The following is a 16,438-nucleotide window of genomic DNA, read 5'->3' on the forward strand; positions in this document are numbered from 1 at the left end:
CAGTTTAACAACATCATCAAAAAAGGAGAACCCCCAAACCTGAGCAGCATAGCTCTGTACAGCTCTACATATTGCCAAAAACATTTTCCATTTTGATTTTAGGGTTATACTATCTTTTTTGAAAAAGTTATTCCATGTTATATTTATCGAGTTCTTCGCCATTATATTTCTGTTCTCAACATATTTTTTAAATGTCATCGTTGGAATTAATGTGACACCAAGATAAGAGAACTCAGGAACTATATTTATATCTTCTCGATGAAAGAACCATTTTTCACTTCGTGATAATCTTCCTCCTTTTCTGAAAACCATTATATTGGATTTATTTAGATTTACTTCCACATTCATAGTTTACAGTACTCTTCTAGTTTGTAAATCATATTCTGTAAGATTTGAATTTCATCCGCCAGTATAACTATATCGTCTGCATATAATCGGATATTCATATTCTTAATATTTATACCACCTCCTAGGTGATCATATAAATCGTTTAAGTAGAGTGCAAGCAAAATGGGAGACATCAGGCATCCTTGTTTCACTCCAGTGTCTGTTGTGAAAGTTTCCGATAATTCTCTTCCTGTCCATACCGCAGATTTTGTATCTCTATACATATTTTCTATGAATTTTACTGCCTTTGTTGAGATACCTATTGCGTGCAGTTTGTATATCAAGGCTTTACGGGATATTCTGTCTACGAAGAATGCATACGTTTTCTTCTTTCTTTCAAAATTTAAGTGAACTAGAGCCGAGAGGTTGTAGATGTTGTCAGCGGTTGAGTAGCCTTTTCGAAAGCCAGCCTGATATTCATTTAAAAGTTTGTGGCGTTCTGTGAATTCCACTATTCTGTTTGTTAGTAAGCCCACCATAATCTTCGGTAAACAATTCATAAACGAGATTCCACGGTAGTTACTAGGTACTAATGCGTCACCTTTTTTATGTATTGGGTAGATTATACTTAGAACAAAAGCGTTATCTATTTTACCACTGTCATACATGACGTAACATATTGATGTTATTTCATCTATTAATTCATCAGGGGCATTTTTAAAGAACTCATATGGAACGCGGTCATCACCTGGTGCTTTATTATTTTTGGCTTTAAACAATACCTGCTTTATCTCAGCAGCCGTTATAATATTATCTAAAATATAATCTGTTCGATATAAGTGGGCATATTGAATATTGACAGGATTTTGTGAGGGATTAAGTAGGTTCAAAGTATGATTTGAGGCTTTCTGCAGGAGCCAATATAGGCTGTGGGGTATTGATATTTCCAATTTCCTTTAACTATTTTCCACCAATCTCTACTATCTGACACTTTGTCTAATTTTTCATCCAACTTTTGTAAGTATTTTAGCTTTTCTGATTTGCATACATGTTTATTAGGGTGGGTCGAAAATAGGCTTTTCTCTCGGATCAACTTCTAATAGTGAAATTATGTTGTATTTTATCGTCCCGAAATCCTTCAATTTCACATCGCGGGTACGGTAAAACTATGAGAGGTATTGAGCTCATTCTTTCTGTGTTTAATTCTTATATATATCCTTTATAATATCCAGTATAGAAAACTTTAATTTTTAAAAATCCATTTAACAAAATTTTTTAAAGTTTGGAAATGGAGTTTTGGAGATGCTGCTAAAATAATGGCCCTTTTTTGACCATAGACTAAACCAAGTAAGCGTTATCCAATTTGAACAAAAAATCGTACTAGCACATTTATGAATCTTATAAAGATAAACATAATATTTGTTTGTAAAATTTTTCAAAACTAAAATAAATTTTCTTATATTTACTTTTATATGTCTTCAGAATCACAAAATTCTCGGGGGAAATTTTAATAACTCAACCATTTTTTAACCAATTTTGAGTTTTTCCATAATTAATACTTAAAGCCTCATTTTGTGAAAAAACACTTTGGCGGCGATGCGCGGGCTCTTACCCTCAAAATAATTAAATAATATTTTACAGTCTTCTATTTGACGTTAAAATACAACATAATTTCACTCTTAGAAGTTGATCCGAGCGAAAAGCCTATTTTCGACCCACCCTAATGTTTATATCTTCTATTTGCCCTTAGATATTTCTCTTTATCTTCACTACTTTCCGAATTTTTATATTTTCGTAGATTTTTAAAGGATTCTTTGTTATTATTAATGGCAAAGCAAGAAAAATCATCTCTAGGATTCAATGATATAACTCAAGTGGTTAAGAAAGCATATCGGACGATGTTTAAAGATGGTCTAAATTTTGTACAGGGAACAAAGTGGTTTAATGTTAAATGTTATATTGCTAATATATCAAACAAATATTCCTGTCGAATATTTGTTTGATATTGCAGCACGTAACCGTTTTTCCATCTTAGTTTAGGAAGAAAATTAGTATTGTTTCTACATTCACGACCCACCTTTATTTTAAGGGATAAAACTATTCCACTTTAAAATTGTTAATTTGATTAATAATATCCTGGGATACTGCACATATGTCGTTTACAGATGAATCAACCGTACTAATGAAAGTAAAGTCTCCATTTATATCATCATTTAACAATATAACATTTAACATTAAACCACTTTGTTCCCTGTACAAAATTTAGACCATCTTTAAACATCGTCCGATATGCTTTCTTAACCACTTGAGTTATATCATTGAATCCTAGAGATGATTTTTCTTGCTTTGCCATTAATAATTCCTGTCGAATATTTGTTTGATATTGCAGCACGTAACCGTTTTTCCATCTTAGTTTAGGAAGAAAATTAGTATTGTTTCTACATTCACGACCCACCTTTATTTTAAGGGATAAAACTATTCCACTTTAAAATTGTTAATTTGATTAATAATATCCTGGGATACTGCACATCATCATCATTCATCGTTCCATTAGTTACAATCATTCCATAATCATAGCAAAAGTTTATAAATTTACGGCCTCTATTGTCAACGAATCTATGTATAAAAGGGGACTTTTTGGTACCTTATCATATTTCGACTGGTACTGTTTGAGTTTTCTATAAAATTAAGCCCAGAAACATTAAATTAAGCGTATAGAGCCCGGAGTAAACTAGAATCTATAAAAGGTTTCTTTTTGGTACTTTATCGTACTGGTACTTTTCGAGTTTTCTATAATATTGAACCTAGAAATATGAAATTAAGCACGTAGATCATGGAGAAAGTGAGAACATACAGTGAACACCTTATGGTACCTTCAAAAGGTCCTTTTGGTGTTTTTTATTATATTGATCCTAGAAACATGAAATTAATTATGTGGAGGCCGGAGTTAATGATAATCTATAAAGGCACTTATTAGTACTTTTTCGTTCTTCAAAGTGTTTTTTTTTTTAGAATTTTCTATCATATTTAACCTAGAAACATGGATTTAACGGTGATTTTTTGGTACTTTTTCGGTTTTAACTGGTACTTTTTGAGTTTTCTATATTACTTAACCTAGAAACTGGAACCAATTTAATGTTAATGTAAAATTAATTTAATGTTAATGTAAAAATCACTCAGGTCTGTTAATTTTGCAACGAGATAAGACAGCGAGATAATGCAGTTCAAGATTCGGTCGAATATAGATCGCTAACTTGTTTTTGCTAAAGTAATGGTAGAGTTGGGAAAAAAATAAAAGTAAGAACTTTTATAAACACACTATGGTGAAGGATATATAAGATTTGACAAAGCCGAATATAAGGTGTGTTTCGGATTTATAAGAACACTTTTATTATAATATTTTTCATAAAAATGTTTAATAAATTTTATAAATTTTTTTGGAAACATGATCATCTTTGAACGTGCTTTTCATCGATGTGCAATTTGTCTCCATTTCTTTCGTAATTTCTAATATTTTTCAAATAACAAATTTGCCTGTGTTTCAAAATTATAAAAACATTTCATTATTTCTTAAAAATTAAACACAATTTTAAAAAATTATTGCTAATTCGGCCTCCCCTACATTTTAAAAGATTAAATATTCCAGAATTCACACTTTTTAATACAGTTTTTATTATATTATTATCAATATTTGATGATTCCTGAGAAATTCCATTTTTTCGTAAATTAAGGTTTTCGTACAGTTGACTTCCCAGGTAAACTCGATTGGGTTGTATCCCCCAAAGATTTTCCATGGACTTTACATCTAGTTAGCAGGTGTATTTTTGGTGTTAAACCAGTTTTTGAAAAGTCTAATGTTGGGTATAAAAGCATTTTCTTATTGAAAATTTAGTTTTTTGTTGGACTTTGTGCCATGAAAAGCACAAAATTAATTTCTAGAGTTCTGGCATAGGACGTGCTGCTAATTTTACATGATAGAAATTAGAATTTTCCCATTTACAAAAAAAAAAAATGAAGTCATAATTAGATGTAATTTGCTTGCATATTTTCTTTCGCGAACTGAAGCTTTGCAGTAACATGATGGGGTAGTAACCGCGGAACTTCCTTCATTTTTAAATTATTTATTTCTGAAATTGTCCTCCACACTGTTGGTTTAGGCACTGAAACGCCAATCTGAGCTTTTATATATTTTAAATAGTTCTTTTCAGAGTTTTACTATAAAACTTAAAATTTAATAATTATTTTTCAAACAAAAATTTTTTTTCCTCAAAAATAAAACTTAATGTTAAGTTTTATTTTTTTGTTCAAAAATAATACTTATTTCTTGATTTTTATTTTTTTTATAGAACAAAACAGGCCCGATAGTGGCCTAGGTTTATTTCTTCGGATTTGATGTAGTATACACCCTCCTATCAACCTATATTATTTTCTTCAAAAATAAAACTTAATATGAAAATATATTTATACAAGTAAATGAAATTTTGATTAAAATGTTATTATAACATTAGAAAGAAGTAGTTGTGTTATATTTAGGCAAGCCGAATCGTATATGTATTGTCACCATCTAAACGTATCTAATAAACTTAAAGTGAGTTTGGAAGGAGGTCTTAAGAAGATGATTGTGTATTGATCTATTCGGAATTCTTTATTACGATTAACTAACTTACTGGATTAACACAGTACCTACTATATTATGATATATCGAAACAATATAAGCATTAGGGCGATTTTCGAAAGAGTGCCTTTTATGGGACTTAGGTTATTTATGTACCGAATTCTGCGTTAAACTAACTTTTTCAAATGAGACCTAATTTTCGCCACACTTTACATGTGATTTCGGACTAATTATACTCTTGGGTATTATTTGATCACAATTGCTAATGTTTTCATACTGAGTTTTATTTTTGAAAAAAATAAAATAAAACTCAAGAATAATTTTTATTTTTCAAGTAAAAAAATAAAAATTAATTTTTATTTTTCAATGAAAAATATTAAAATCAAAAATAATCGTTATGATTTAAACAAAAAAATAAAACTTAAGAAAAATTATTATTTTCTGAGTAATATATCGAGGGACTATATTCAATATCTCTCTCTATCTAAAGTAATACAAGTTTTCAGGAGAGCAAAAAAACTGTTTATTTCGCTAGTTCGTGAAGATTTTTCAATTTTTTCTTTTACAATATATTTTTACGACCATATTCTAAACCATTATATAAAAAGAATTTTAATTTTTGCATTATTTACAAAATTATTCACAAATTTATATCAGATAGAGCTTATTTTTCTACGAAAATGTTCATTCAACCAACAGATAGAGAGTTTTTCATGGAAACATAAAATTTTTATTTGAATTAAAATCAATAAATATTATATTTTACACAATTTAATGGAGGAAAAGAAACCAAATTGTTGAAAAAGCAACAGATTATAATGTTTTGGTCCAAAATCAATGTTATATGGTTAAACACGACAATAAAATTGATTTAATTAGTATCATAATGAGCGATATCTCAAAAACTATTAGACCGATTTTAAATATTTTGACGGATTTGTGTTCAGCATGTCCAAATTATTAAGAAGACTTGTTTTGCAACAGAAAATTATCCAAAGGGATCGAGTTTGAAGCAATTTTTGGATAAGATAGAGAGTTTTGCATTCAGAATTTTTCTTTTTTTAAGATAGAGAAATTTAAAAAATGCTATAAAATTGCCAAAAAATATTTTTTTTCTTTGAAATTTATATCACTGATGCGCGATAGTTTGCTGAATATTTTGCCATCAAAATCTCATTTTCATAAAAATGACAGATAGCGACTATTGAATATAGTCCCTCGATATAAAACTCAAAGAATAACAATTAAAATTAAGTTTTTTAAATAAAACTTAAAAAATAAAAATCATTGTTTTAACCGATAATGCATCTTTAGAAAAAACAAATGGTATATTCAATTAACTTTTACTCTTAATCCTTGTATTTGATTTTTTCGTTTTAAATTTTAAGAATAATCAATATTTTCTGTCCCTGGTTCTTTTTACGAATAATATGGGGTATTTCTCGCTGGGAAAGTGTTTTCTGTTGTGGTGATCACTTGGTTTGTGCTTAATTATCACGTTAAATAAAAAAATTAACAACTTTCTCAATCCTATCCAATTTCTGAGCAATTTGCCTAAATTTTAAAAGTTGGTCTTTTATGGCCGATATTTTACCTTTTGCAGGGTCAGAATGAACAAAATCTACATGGCATATTAAAGACACGATTTTTTCTTTATTTTGGAACCAATCATATCCAAGATTTATGGCCTATTAAGTTGCATAATGGATTTTTATTAATTTGGTTTTATAATTATGAAACATTAAAATAACGGAAAACTTCCAGAAATGCAACAGCAATAATTTCAAATTTAATTTTTGTATATGTACAAATAGTAAATGCAAAAATTTATTAAATTTGTTCGTTTACAAACAATTTTTTCCTAGTTTTACCATTTTTTACTATTTTTTGAAGTTTTCTGTTTTTGTACACAAAAAATTGTAAGTTCTTTGAAATAAAATATTTTTCTCTTTTACTATTTTTGGCTTGAATATTTTTATCGAGTAAAAAGTAGTAAAACAAAATTTGTTCCGTATTGATTTGTTTGGAAAAAATTTCATATAACTTGTTTTAAATTTTTCAATATAATGACAATAAAACAAAATTTACTTGAATTTCGTTCGTTTACTTTTTATATTTTTGAGAATATTTTTTATTTTTCTCTTGTTTTAGATCCATTCAAAACTTGAAGAGAAATTCGAAAAATATGTTTGTTCTTATAATTTTGAAACACACCTTATAACTTTTGCTTGTTTTAGTTTAAAAGTAGCAAACCTTTATGGCTTTATTTGTTCATTTTTATTTTAAAGATTGAAAATGAAATATACCTATTAAAATATACCTATAAAATCTACTTAAATAATTATAAAAATCTCCATCTGTAAAATTTGTACATATCGTCTGATACATATGAAACAATGCATGTGTAAAATACATGTAGATATACATACTATGTAATTTTTTCGATTAGAGCGTGCTCTATTTTCGTGTGTTTTGAAATAAAATTAAAAAAAAATAAATTAAAGAAAATGAATAAAGAACATGAAAAAGTAATTTTTTATAAACTTATTTATAATTTTAAAAATTTTTACACATTAAAAAGACTGCTTTGATTATATTTATAGGTTATGTCATACGGAAAAACAGAGGCAGGTGTGATAGCAAAAATTATGAATCGTATGTAAAATAACAATTTTGACTTACATTCGGAATTACATATGGATAAAAAAGTGACAGTACATATGTAAAATACATGTCGTCTAATACCAACTTTAATATGTAGCAACCTAAGGTCTATTTAGAGGTCTAAATTTAAACAAAGTGTTCTTTGTACTTCGTATATGGACTTTGGAGAAGATAAATTAGGAGTTTAATGGTTTTCCTTGGATACAAGCCGCTCCCCTTTGGTAGTTAAAGAGTTTGAAGGACCATTCAGTGTGTTTTTTCTAATAATTTGGGTCGTTTCATGAATTACTCTATTTTATATTTTTAATGATATTGATTAAACATATCATAATTGTATTTTATTGATTTACAATTGTTCAAAAAATCAACATTTACATTTATTCATTCCAACAAATTCTCTTCAAACTAAATTCTTACAAATAATTTTTCCTTACATATTAAGCAGTATCATCCCAGGACTTTTAAACTAAGGCTTCATACATATTAACAGCAGATACATACTGTATAATAATAAATCTATCAAGTAGAGTTAATTCTAATATAAATTCTCCAAAAAAAGGTAAAAGGGGAAGCTTTCGTGTGACTTAAAGCTAGACTTAAAAACTAAATAAAAGCTTGAGAAATATTTACAAAAGATACATATACACAAAGGAAGGAATAGAGAGGAAAATTATATACAATAGAAGTTAGGCATATAGCCTATTGCGCATTATTATAGACTACGTTATCCATATCGTAGGAATTTATCCCCTTATGATAGAATAAGAGGTTTATACCCTCGTAAAGCAGATCTGACTCATTCAAAAAAAGAAGGTCTGTCGGTAACATATAGTGAGACATCCGTATAGTCTCAATATCACGTGGCAAAGTAAAACAACCCTAAACGAGGCTGTTATCTGGGGAACGAGCATCTCAAGGAATCTGACCCCCCTCTCAACCATAAAAGCATCGATCCTCTGGAAATCTATCGCCCCATATATCGACTTACAGAAAGGACGCTGGTAGATGTCGTCAGACCCAAGCTTACGCTTTATACCCAGACAACTAACCAGTATCTTCCTCTCCCACCTCCTAAGCATCTCCATCTGGGCAGAAGAAATTCTTGACCAGACAGGGAAGGCGTAGGACATGAGAGGTGGAATTATCTGGCGATAGAGCAGAAGACCAATCCTACTATTCAAACCACGTCGGCGCAGAATCCACCTATACATAGCGTACGTGCGCTTTGTCGACTCTAAAATGTGGTCCACGTGCCGGTAGAACTCGAAGTTCTCATGGAAGATAACCCCCAGGTACCTCATCCTATCAGATACCCTTACACAATCCTCCCCGATCCAAATGGTGGGTATGAAGGATTTGCTATTAGGGTACAAGTATTTACGTCCCCCCTTGATGATAACCGCCACCGTCTTATCCATATTAAGGCGAAGTTTCCACTTCGCAAAGTAGGGAGCCAATAAGGCCGAATACTCGTTGACACGATTGTTAATCGTCCTAGCCCGAGATCCAGACGACGCTAATAATATATCATCCGCATATATAAACAAGAGGTCACCCTCAGGCGGCTTGGGGATATCGGACAAAATATGTTATACAACACGGGCCCCAATAGAGACCCCTGCGGTCATTTCGTCGAAGCGAGCATCATTCACCCTGACGCTGAAAAAACGGTCCGTAAGAAAGTCACATACAATCCTACAGGTACCCCTACAGGTCCATCATCTTGTACACGATGCCGTCCTGCCAAGTAGAGTCAAACGCCTTAGAAAAATCAAGGCTGACTGAAATCGTTGGGTATCTTCTGTTCAGACCATGGGAGACGTAGTCTGAAAACACCATTAGAGCGTGATGATGTGTGTGAGTGCCCACCCCTGAAGCCAAATTGGCATTTCGAAAGAATGTCACCATCGGATATTCTGTCATTAATTCTATCAAGTATAAACCTCTCCAAAAGCTTCCCGAATGGAGAGAGAAGAGAGATTGGTCTATAGTTACCCCTCATACTAGGGTCAGTTCTGGGTTTTAGTATCGGAACGACAAGTGCCCTTTTCCATGCTTTGGGGAAGTACCCAATATTAAGGCAATGGTTCAGTTGTATTGCCAAGAAAGTCCAGGTTTCTGTACGAGTCCTCTTCAGTATGACGTCAGGAATACCGTCCGGTCCGGAAGATTTCTTATTCGCCCTTCCCCGCAAAGCAGTTCCAATCCGTTCAGAAGTATTCAGCCCTTGCCCATTTGGGTCTACCCCGTCAACAATAGCAATGTCCCCGAATGTCGTCAAAGGTATTCTGTAATGCGGATACTGTGTTCCTTACTGTCGCTGTAAATGTATCGTCAGTCGAGTTCTGTCCGATCTGGTTCACATGGGAGAAGTGATCCGCCAGAATGGCTGCTTTCCCTATATCATGCGATACCAGGGAACCACCCCTGTCAACCAGATCATGTACTCCTACCGGTCTGTTAATCCCGGCAGCAGCCTTCACCGTTCTGTATGTCCTGTTGTTCAGTTGTATATTTCCCAAAAAGTTCGTCCAGTTCTCACGTTCATATTCAAATATCGCCCACTGAATTATCCTATCCAAGTTCCTGATGTCTGTCTTTAGAACGACGACTCGCATAGGGTCCTCACACATATACGCCAAACGACGCAATATTTTCTTTTCAGCGATAAAACGTAAAATGTTGGGTGGAAGCCTATCCAGTCCTCTATTCCTCACCGGAACCTTTGGAATGGAAGCATTCATAGCGCTTCTGAAGACCTGTATCATCGACTCAACGCATTGATCAATGTCACCCACAGTAACGTTCGTGTCCCTTGGAAATATACATCCCGTTAGTCCTCCAGAAAGTATATTGTTAAAACATACACGGCCCATTTTGTCGAAGTCAAATCTTGTCGGTCTGATACGTCCAACACAATCCGCTATACTAAATATAACCTCCACAGCCCGGTGATCCTCGTAGGTCCTTCAGTTGGATGTATAACCATATTTGGGTTATTAAGAAGCAAATCATACAGGGTCCTGCCGCTAGTATCCGTAACCGAGTTGCCCCAAAAAGAACGCCTTGCGTTTAGATCACCACACCACCATCATTTGAGAGGTCGAAAATCGGGCTTAGATTACTAACTAGCAGTGAATCCTGAGGCCTACGATATAGAGATACAACTGTCAAGTCACCACCACTCACCCTATGAATACGTACTGTCGTGTTCTCTATTGTCCCAGTGTCTATTAGTATTCTCTCACAAGAAAGGCTGTCTCTAACAAGAACAGCCGTCCCTTCCCCACGTCCATTTTGTCGATTCTGTATAAATGTCAAATATCCCCTTAAATCCAACCTATGGCAAGGGTTAAGTCTGTGTTCAGCCGTAAGTAGCAGATCCGGTTTATGTCTGTCCAAAAACAGTCCTAAGTATCTCTTATGTCGTAAGACAACAGAGTTCGCGTTGATAAAAATGTACTTTATCGTCCTAGCCATTGTGCTGTAGAGAAATTAATCCCCAACAAAACCGGGGTTTATCCTCGTCATTGTCAAGTGCACGGTATTCGCGTGCAAATCCACCTATCTTCGTCATACAGTGAAGTAACCAACCACCAAAAACGCGTTTGCAGTCATTGTCAATGAAGTCAAATTGTGCCATCGCCTTCCCAAATCAATACCAGATGAGCCAGCCAATGGCCCATTATTCGTCGCAGTAACCGATGAAACACCCCGGGTTAAGCCAGATGATGCAGCCGAAGCATACGAAAGCCCAGCCCTGACATTCGAGTCCCCATTTCGTCCCAGTGCCCTGCGTACCCCACCAGGCACTCTCTTCGCATCAATATTGCTCAACAATTCAACCCTACGTCGACATTACCTAGAGCTAGCGGTGTGACCATCCACACCACAATTCACACATCTAACCTGAAGTCCTTTTAAGTTCATAATTATGTTTAATATACACCTATCTCGACAAAAAGCTGTAAAACAAAGTTCTATACTAGCCCTAATAACCCTCATGAATTTTATAATTATAGTGCCTCATTTGACCCTAGCCCCTATAAAAAGCCCCCTTAGGGATCCTTTGTCCAACGTTTTATGAAACTTAGGACACCAGTTGCCTTGTTGACAGTCATAATAATATGAGAATTAAAATAGATTTTTCGATCAAAATTAACTCCTAAATCTATGACTGATTTAATTTGATGCCGCCAATGTAGTAGTCATTGAAGGACATGTAATGACATTTTCTCAAATTTAATTCCATCAAATTGACCAAGCACTAGATGTTTTGTCGTTTAATGAGCAAAAAATTTTCACATCATCTGCATACATAAGGATTTTACTATGTTCTATGGAAATAGCAGGAATATAAGAGGACCAAGGTGACTTTCTTGTGGGACTCCGAAATAAAGATAACACATTGTCTCCTATTTAGAAGGTAGGAGCGAATCCAATTAAGGAAGTTCATTGAGAATCCAATTTTATCAAATCAAAGGCTTTGCTAAAATCCGTATATATTACATCGGTTTGGTGACGTGTAACAAATCCATAATTTCTGTGGGATGTTATTTCCATAAGATTTGTTGATGTTGAACGACCACACAGTGGGGCAGAATTGAAATTTTTTGGAAATAAATCTGGCATTTCTAAACGGCTGATCCGATCGGGATAAAATTTGGCGTGAGCGTAGCCAAGGAGTATTCGAGTTTAAGTTTTGAAGATGAACCCTGCAGATGCCCCAGGGACGGCGCTGTGGCGGCTCAAAGTAGGGTACTTACGACATGTAAAATTTTTAAACTCGTACAAAGATTTTTATATTTTCTGAAAGCGCTCTTGAAAAAACATGCTTGGACATACTACTTATCTCTTATAATATCCGAGTAATAGGCATTTAAAAATTTAGTGATACAAAATTTACCATACCTTGGTCCGCCTTTTTTTGAATACCGGGCGTAATTTTGGACCAAATGGACTCAATTTTTTCTTATTAGTTAGACAACAAAATTTCCAATAATATACAAAAAATTTCAGATCAATATCATTTACAGATCCAAAAATATAAGTTTTTAAATTTAAAAATTCAAAAAATTTTAGATTTTTGGCGTTTTTTTGACAAAAATGTTTCTTAACTCTTTTATTAATAAAATAAAATTTTCTTTAAGAACATATAACAATTTTATAGTTTTCTAAAAGGTATCTTTACGCAGAACGCTTTGGCGTAAAAAACTTGTCCTATTTTTTGAAAATGTTGCCACTGCGTCCTTCCGAATATGACCTATTTTTTATCAAAACTTCAACTTTGGGCGACATGTTCTAAAATCCCAAAGCTGGGATCAGAAAACTGAAAGCAGTTTTGGAAACCTCAATATGTTTTCTATTTACTCCAAAAGTATTTTCCCAGCCCTGAAAGAAATGTGGACCCTATGGGCAAAAAAGTAAAAAAATCCCATTTTTGGGATTTTCATTCCTATTTTTGGGAATTGCGGGATGTCCTTTGACCTATTCAATTTTTTTTGCATTTTCTTATTTAAAATGACAAATTTAACAAGCGTTGAAAATTTCATTGAGTTTTGTTCATAAATAAAGATTTTGTCATATATTACATATTTGTTTAATTTCTAAAACTATGATTTATATCAAAATTTTAATAGGGTCGCAGATAGCTACAACAATTTAGTCCATATATATCATTTTTTAGTTAGATATGGAAATTCTCAATTCTTTACAAAAATTTTCAAGCCAATATCTCAATTACATTCAAAAATATGTTCATTTAAACCTGTATCCTTTAATTTCATATTTTTCATATTTTAGTATTAAATATGACAGAACATATTTAAATCTTATATTTACCTATTTTCTATTTGTTTGCTTATCCCTATAATTGAAAGGTCCTATTATGCTTAAATTTTCAGAAATGTATAACTATTTTTTATCTAAATTTTTTCGACAGATCATTTCGTTCTGTTTCGTTTATGATCATGTAGGTAAAAATATACAGGTAATGATAATTTCGATTTATTCACTAATAAGAAATATCAATGACTGAATAACAGGTTATAGTAATATAGTTCTAAATGTTAATAGGTAGACAATTCGTAATTTTTTACTTTGGAATACCTATATCGGAAATGACAAGAATTGGTATATAAGTAAACTTCTCAGATTTTAAGTACCATATTTAATAAATCTACAATGAAGATTACATTAAAGTACGAAGAGTTGTGTTCCGTTTTATGGAGTGTATCTTCAAAAGGGCCAGAAAGAATTGAAGACATTTCAAATTATATAAAAACTACATATAGTAGAAAAGTAGACAAAACAGGCATATCAAAAATTGAAAACTTTTTAAAACTTTTTGATGTAAAAAGTAAGTCTGTGGATGGAAATCAAAAGAAATTTCGATTAAAATTTTGTAGTTGGATGGAAACTACTACGGAAATCTCAACTTACAACACATCAACAGGAGCGCCTTGCAAGTCATACGAAGACTTATGTTCAAGGTCAAAAAAAAAGAGGGTCACACAAAAACTTTTTTCAATCTCAAATGAGGAAATTGCTGATACAATTAACGAAATGCTGAAAAAGGAAAACCAACCTATGGATGCCGTACATATTGCAACTATTCTTCCTTATGCATCACCCAAACGACTTAAGCGAATTGTGGAAAGTATACCAACTCCAACATCACAATCAAATTTTACTGAAGAGGAAGCAATAGCGCTTATGTTGGAACTGGGTCTCAGTCGAAATAAGTACCAAATATTAAGGAAAGCTCTGCATGAAAAAGGACACAATATATTACCATCATACAAGGCGATCCAGGAAAAAAAAAAACAAACTATCCTACCATCACCTATTGCTGTTAATGATGTGGAAGCTTGTATTGATATATCATCTTTGCTCGAAAACACAGCATCAAGAATTGTGTCAGACTTTTCAGAAGACCAACTAAGGAAAATTCATAACTGTGATGTTGTCTTAATGTGTAAGTGGGGATGTGACGGTTTATCAGCACTTCCAGAATACAAACAAGCTTGTGGAATTCGGACATTAGCAGACTACAAAAGTGTATTTATGTCATCATTAGTGCCATTACGAATTCGTTCATATTCCCTTAATCCATCATCGTCAAGCATCGGAAATTCATTTGAAGATATATGGATCAATACAACTCCGGGTTCAAAAAATTTTTGTAGACCCATTGAATTTGAATATATAAAGGAGTCAAAGAAAACAACAAAAGATTTAGTGGAATATTTAAAAGATGAAATAAATGCACTGGAGCCCATTTGTATAAAAATAAAGGAATTCTCTATTAACGTATCATATCAGCTAAGCTTAACAATGATTGATGGAAAGGTCAGCAATGCCATAACAGAAACTTCTTCCTTCTGGAGATGCTCAATATGTAATGAGAAAAAGTCGCAATTCTCAAATATAAACAAAAGCAGAAGTATTAATGAAGAAGTCCTGTCTTTCGGAATTTCACCACTTCACCAGATGGGATTAAACTTCGACAAACCACTTCCAAGTTGCGGTAGTACAAATGACGGTAATACGGCGAGAAGGTTTCGTGATTTTGAAATTACTTCAAAAATAACTGGAATCGACAAGGAGTTGCTTCGAAGAGTTAACACTATTTTAATGGCACTGAATAGTAAACATAAAATTAATGGAAATCGATTTGGGGAATATACATCTGAAATTTCTAAATTACTTGTATCTCTGTATCCATGGAGGGAACTAACACCAACAGTACACAAAGTATTGTGTCATGGTCAAATAATAATTGAATCGAATATTCTTCCACTTGGAGAGTTAACAGAAGAAGCCCAGGAAGCGAGGAATCGAGATTTTAAGCATGTTCAACTATTCAGCTCAAGAAAATGCTCCAGGCAATCACAGAATGAAGATATTTTTAACAGTTACTTCTATCTTCTGATCCTGTTCTTTCAACTGTGCGAAAAAGATGGATTTGTTATGAAACTCTATGATCTCAAAACAAGGAAGATTTAAAGGACTTATGTATATTACCTTCTGGATATGTATACCGATATGACAGATTATTTTATAGAAAATAAGTAGTGTTAGGAATTAACTATATAAGTAGGTTGTAAGAATTAATTGTATTATGTTTAAGATAAACAGTTCAAATAAAAAAAGCTATTATACTAACTGATGATATTGTATTAAATTGTGTTTTATATTTCGGTGGGCGGGAAAGGTGGTTTGTGTGGGGTGATTTAGGTGTTGTTGTGCGTGGCTCATAATAAAATTATAATTTTTTTATTGTATATATAATGTTAAAGTCTTTAATAAAATAATTAACTAAAAAATTTTTAAAAATTGTCCAAATATTTTATTCAACACCAAATGTATGTTCTGTCATACTTAATTCTAAAATACGAAAAAGATGAAATTAAAGGACACAGGTTTAAATGAACATATTTTTGACTGTAATTGAGATATTGGCTTGAAATTTTTTGTAAAGGGTCGAGAATTTCCATATCTAACTAAAAAATGATATTAAGGGATAAATATGGACTAAATTGTTGTAGCTATCTGCGACCCTATTAAAATTTTGATATAAATCATAGTTTTAGAAATTAAACAAATATGTAATATATGACAAAATCTTTATTTATGAACAAAACTCAATGAAATTTTCAACGCTTGTTAAATTTGTCATTTTAAATAAGAAAATGCAAAAAAAAATTGAAAAGGTCAAAGGGCATCCCGCAATTCCCAAAAATAGGAATGAAAATCCCAAAAATGGGATTTTTTACTTTGTTGCCCATAGGGTCCACATTTCTTTCAGGGCTGGGAAAATACTTTTGGAGT

The sequence above is a fragment of the Lucilia sericata genome, unplaced genomic scaffold (genome assembly GCF_015586225.1).
Source record: "Lucilia sericata isolate MDLA Ls3-8-SP2 unplaced genomic scaffold, ASM1558622v1 Contig001344F_arrow, whole genome shotgun sequence".
NCBI lineage: Eukaryota > Metazoa > Arthropoda > Insecta > Diptera > Calliphoridae > Lucilia > Lucilia sericata.